Source organism: Macaca mulatta, chromosome X (assembly GCF_049350105.2).
Source record: "Macaca mulatta isolate MMU2019108-1 chromosome X, T2T-MMU8v2.0, whole genome shotgun sequence".
NCBI classification, from domain to species: domain Eukaryota; kingdom Metazoa; phylum Chordata; class Mammalia; order Primates; family Cercopithecidae; genus Macaca; species Macaca mulatta.
This window is the reverse complement of record NC_133426.1, coordinates 80,462,279-80,468,564: the sequence shown is the minus strand read 5'-3', so window position 1 is coordinate 80,468,564 and position 6,286 is coordinate 80,462,279.

Sequence of the window (6,286 nt, the reverse complement as noted above, 5' to 3'; positions counted from 1 at the left end):
CTTTAATTGGTTTAGAACCAGAGGCCCAAACCCTCCAGTAGATGACTGTTTCAAGTAAACATGAAAAATGCTGAGGCCCACATCTACTTGAGTGGGTACCCACTTGTAAAGGATACCCAGTCCCATATCCTAGATGACCTTGTCTTGGCCCAAAATCTCACCTATGGAGATGACATAGCTTCAGAGGAAATTGCCCCAACTCAAAACTTTACTGCTGGGTATGACATTGCCGCAGACAGTATCACCCAACTCAAGACCTCGGTGTTGGGAATGACTCTGCCTCTGTGCTGCAGAGTACTTCCCCAATTGCACTAAACCTGCACTCTAGTGATGTCCATGGACTGCTTCTCCTAAGACACAAATGGACGTAGGACTTTTTTTGCTTAGTCCATGATTCTAGTATGTTTCTTGCTCTCTGTTACCCTCACACTCTCATACCTACAAGGGACTCTGATACATGTTACTAAAATTAATGGAGATTAATACTTTCCCCAGGAAACACCAGCCCCTATATTCATCAACCCTTTGACACCCTAGGGGAGGACTACCCACTCCCTGATGTCTTTTTTTTTTTTTTTTTTTTTTTGAGACGGAGTCTTGCTCTGCCGCCCAGGCTGGAGTGCAGTGGCCGGATCTCAGCTTACTGCAAGCTCCGCCTCCTGGGTTCATGCCATTCTCCTGCCTCAGCCTCCCGAGTAGCTGGGACTACAGGCGCCCGCCACCGCGCCCGGCTAGTTTTTTGTATTTTTTTAGTAGAGACGGGGTTTCACCGTGTTAGCCAGGATGGTCTCGATCTCCCGACCTCGTGATCCGCCCGTCTCGGCCTCCCAAAGTGCTGGGATTACAGGCTTGAGCCACCGCGCCCGGCCTCCCTGATGTCTTTTTCTACTACCACCCTCCAGCTTTCCACCACGGTTTCTCACCTTGCAAATATAACCACGACAACCTCTCTTTCTCCTTAAAGTTAATATATCTTCACCATTCAACTACAGCTGCTTTAGACTTAAAATATAATGCTGAGGCACGAATGGGTGGATTGTAGAAAATTCTTAAAATTTTATGTTGCCTCAATATCCATTTTGAATATAATTTTATTTTAATATTATTATTATTTATTGAGACGGAGTCTCATTCTGTCACCCAGTCTGGACTGTAGTGGTGCAATCTCGGCTCACTGCAGCTTCCACCTCCCGGGTTCAAGCGATTCTCCTGCCTCAGTGTCCTGATTAGCTGGGATTACAGGCACGCGCCACCACACTCGGCTAATTTTTGTATTTTTAGCAGAGATGGGGTTTCACCATGTTGGCCAGGCTGGTCTGGAACTCCTGACCTCAAGTGATCCACCCACCTCGGCTTCCCAAAGTGCTGGGATTGCAGGCATGAGCCACCATGCCTGGCCACCTGACCAGAATCTAAGTAAAAATCTTTGAACTTGTTTCCTACTGTGGTATGTATTGATTTTTTACCTTCCACCCGAAGAACTTGGGGCTGCTCCAGGCTGAGTTTTGCCCAGGATGCTGGCGAGAAAATCATATCTGGCTCCCAGTAGCAGAGTGATGGCAAGCATGGCATAAATTGTACACAAGTCAGACAACAGTCACAGTGGTCTGGTCTCTACCAGTATAAACAAGTTTCCTGTGTGAGGGCACTCCCCTGGTTACAGGTCAGACAGCTAGGCATTAGGCTGTCAACCAGGTAAAAGAAGTATCCCACGAAAGGCACACTGTAAACACCCATGTCTAACTCCCTTTCATGTTCCCCTAGGTCAAGGTTGCTAGCCACTCTAGTACTGGAACCTTAATTTAACTGGGGGGGGGGGTCTCAAAACAACGTCCTATGTCTCCTTATTGATTTACTTTCTATAGAATGTGTTCATTGTTGAAAGTGAGTTATTGAAGTTCTTTACTTTTATTATATTATAGTCTCTCTCTTCAGATCTATTAACATTTGCTTTATATATTTAAGTGCTCCAATATTAGTTGCGTGCGTGTGTGTGTGTGTGTGTGTGTGTATGCTTTTTTTTTTTTTTTTTTTTTTGAGACTGAGTCTTGCTCTGTCACCCAGGCTGGAGTGCGGTGGTAAGATCTCGCCTCACTGCAAATTTTGCTTCCCAGGTTCAAGCAATTCTCCTGTCTTACCCTCCCAAGTAGCTGAGATTACAGGTGTAAACCACCACACCTGGGTAATTTTTGTATTTTTGGTAGAGATGGGGTTTCACCATGTTGGCCAGGCTGGTCTCGAACTCCTGACCTCAAGTGATCTGCCTGCCCTAGGCCTCCCAAAGTGCTGGGATTACAGGCATGAGCCACCATGCCCGGCTGGTACATGTACATTTATATTTGTTATATCCTTTTAATGAACTGACCCCTTTATCATTACAGTGTGATCTCCCTTGTCTCTTTTTATAGTTTTTGACTTCAAGTCTATTTTGTCTAATATAAATACAGTGTGCTCTGCTCTCTTTTGATTCCATCTGCATAGAATATCTTTTTCCATCCCTTTACTGTGTGTGTTTTCCTACAGGCAAAGTGCATTTATTGTAGGTAGCCTATAGCTGGGGCTTTTTTTTTTTTTTTTTTTTTTGGCTGTAAAAAAACTCATTCAGCCACTCTTTCTTTTGACTGGAGAATTTAATCCAATTACACTAGGGTAATTATTCATAGGTAAGGACTTACTACTGCCATTTTGTTAGTTATTTTCTGGTTATTTTGTAGATCCTTTGTTTCTTTCTTCCTGTCTTTTCTTCCTTTGTAATTATATGATTTTATCTATTAGCATGCTTTCATTCCTTACTATTTATTTATTTATTTAATTTTTTTTTTGAGACAGAGTCTTACTCTGTTTTCCAGGCTGGAGTGCAGTGGCATGCTCATGGCACACCACAGCCTCGACCTCCTGGGCTCAAGTAATCCTCCTGCCTCAGCCTCTGAGTAGCCAGGACTACAGGTATGCACTACCAAACCTGGCTAATTTTTAAAAAACATTTCTGTAGAGAGGGGGTCTTACTGTGTTACCCAGGCTGCTTTCAAACTCCTGGCATCAAGGAATACTCTACTTCAGCCTCCCAAAGTGCTAGGATTAGAGATGTGAGCCACTATGTCTGACTCATTTCTTACTTTTTCTATTTTGTGTATCTACTATAGGTTTTTGCTTTGTCGTTACCATGAGGCTTGCATAAAACTTCTTATAGTTATAACAGTCTCTTTTATGCTGATAACAGCTTAACTTAGACACATAAAAATACTCTACGTTTGCCGGGTGCAGTGACTCACACCTGTAATCCTAGCACTTTGGGAGGCCGAGGCGGGCGGATTACTTGAGGTCAGGTTCGAGACAAGCCTGGCCAACATGGTGAAACTCCATCTTTACCAAAAAATACAAAAACAGCCGGTCTTGGTGGCATGTGCCTGTAATCCCAGCTACTTGGGAGGCTGAGGCATGACAATCGCTTGAACCCAGGAGGTAGAGGTTGCAGTGAGCTGAGATTGCACCACTGCACTCCAGCCTGGGTGACAGAGTGAGACCTTGTCTCAAAAAAACCAAAAAACCAAAAAACCAAAAAAAAAAAAAAACCCAAAACTCTACGTTTTATTCTGTTCCCTCCCTCATTTAAAAATTTTTGTGTCACAATTTACATATATTTATATTGTGTATCCCTTAACAAATTATTGCAGCTATTATTATTTTTATTATTTTTCAGAAAGGGTCTTACTCTGTCACCCAGGCTGCAGTGCAGTGGTACCATCATGGCTCACTGCATCCTCTAACTGTTGAATTCAAGCAATCCTCCCGCCTCAGCCTCCCAAGTAGCTAGGACCACAGACATGTGGCACCACTCCACCTAATTTAAAAAAAAATTTTCTTGTAGAGACAAGGTCTCACTATGTTGCCCAGGCTGGTCTTGAACTCCTGAGCTCAAGCGATCCTCCCACCTCAGCCTCCCAAGGTGCTACTATTATTTTAATAGTTTTGTCTTACAACCTTCATACTAAAAATAAAAATGATTTACAAACCACCATGATTACACTATTAGAGCATTTGATCTTTCACTTACTTTTGTTTTGTTTTGTTTTTGAAATGGAGTCTCACTATGTTGCCCAAGCTAGAGTGCAGCAGCGCAATCTTGCCTCACTGCAGCCTCTGCCTCCTACGTTCAAGCAATTCTTGTGCCTCGGCATCCCGAGTAGCTGGGATTACAGGTGTGTGCCACCATGCCTGGCTGATTTTTTGTACTTTTAGTAGAGACGGGGTTTCACCATGTTGGCCAGGCTGGTCTGGAACTCCTGACCTCTAGTGATTTGCCCACCTTGGCCTCCTAAAGTGCTGAGATTACAGACGTGAGCCGCTGTGCCCAACCTCATCTTTATTTCTAAAGGACAGCTTTGCCAAATACAGTATTGCTGGTTGGCAGTTTTCTTTCTGCACTTTGGATATCTCATCCAAGTTTCTTCTGGTCTGTAAGGTCTCTGCTGAGAAATCTCCTGCTAGCCTTATTGGAAAAATCATTATATGTTATCTGTTTCTTTTTTCCTGCTGCTTTTAGAATTTTTTCTTTGTCTTTGATTTTTGACAGTTTCATTATAATATGTTTTGATGTAGTCTTATTATATTTGGATTGACTCTGATTGGAAACTTTTGACCTTCCTGTATTTGGATATTTACATCTTTTCCAAATTTGAATTTTTTTCTGCTATTATTTCTTTAAATAAGCTTTCTTCCTCCTCCTCCTCCTCCTTCTTCTTCTTCTTCTTCTTCTTCCTCTCTCTCTCTCTCTCTTTCTCTCTCTCTCTCTCTCTTTTTCATTTGAGACACAGTTTTGCTTTTGTTGCCCAGGCTGGAGTGCAGTGATGCAATCTCGGCTCATTGCAACCTCCGCCTCCTGTGTTCCAGTGATTCTCCTGACTCAGCCTCTCAAGTAGCTGGGATTACAGGCACCTGCCACCATGCCCAGCTAATTTTTGTATTTTTAGTAGAGACAGGGTTTCACCATGTTGGCCAGGCTGGTCTCGAACTCCTGACCTCGGGTGATCCACCTGCCTCAGCTTCCCAAAGTGCTGGGATTATAGGTGTGAGCCACCACACCCAGCCTGTTCTTCTCTTTAATGAACTTCCATAACTTGAATATTTGTTCTTTTGATGTTATCTCATAAATGTAGTAAGCTTTCTTCATTCCTTTCCTTCTTTAGCCTCGGATGATATATTTTCAAATTTCTAGTCTTATGAGTTCACAGATTTCCTCTTCATTTCATTCCTTTTACTTTTCAGCTTCAGAATTTGTTTGATTTTTTAAAAAATTAATTTCAATCTCAGTTAAATTTCTTCTTTTAGTCATTATTACTTTTAATTGTTTTCTTTAAGCTGTTGAACGTTTTTTTTTTTTTTTTTTTTTTGGAGACTGGGTAGGTCTCACTCTGTCACCCAGGCTGGAGTGCAGTGGTGAGATCTTAGCTCACTGCAACCTCCACCGCAGGGCTCAAGTGATCCACCTCAACCTCCCAAGTAGCTGGGACTACAGGTGTGCACCATTAAACCCGACTAATTTTTTTTGTATGTTTATTACAGACAGGTTCTCACCATGTTGTCCAGGCTGGTCTTGAATTCCTGAGCTAAAGCAATTGGCCCCCCTCGGCCTCTCAAAGTGGTGGGATTATAAGCATGAGACACTGCGCCAGCCTGAACTTTCTTAAATAATTATTTTGAATTGTTTGCCAGGCAGTGTGTATATCTCTATTTCTTTGGGGTCAGCTACTGAGAAACTATTATTATTATTATTTTTGAGATGGATTCTTCCTCTGTTGCCCAGGTTGGAGTGCGGTGGCATGATCTCGGCTCACTGCAACCCCCAACTCCCGGGTTCAAGCAATTCTCTGCCTCAGCCTCCCAAGTAGCTGGGATTACAGGCACCCGCCACCATGCCTGGCTAATTTTTGTATTTTTTTTTTTTTTAGTAGAGATGGGGTTTCACCTTCTTGGCCAGGCTGGTCTTGAACTGCTGACCTCGTGATCCACCCGCCTCGGCCTCCCAAAGTGCTGAGATTATAGGCGTGAGCCACTGCGCCTGGCCTACTGAGAGATTATTGTGTTCTTTTGGTGAAGTTATGTCTCCTTGGTGTTTCATGTTTCTTGTTGCCTTCAGTTGATGTCTGTGGATTTGAACAATTTGGGCCTTGTTTCAGTTTTTATAGAATGCTTTGCCTGGGAAAGCCCTTCACCAATCAGCTCATCCAAATATTCTCGGCAGGCTCTCAGGCGTGATTTGAAGAAAACCTTGCTGCTGGAGTCCTTG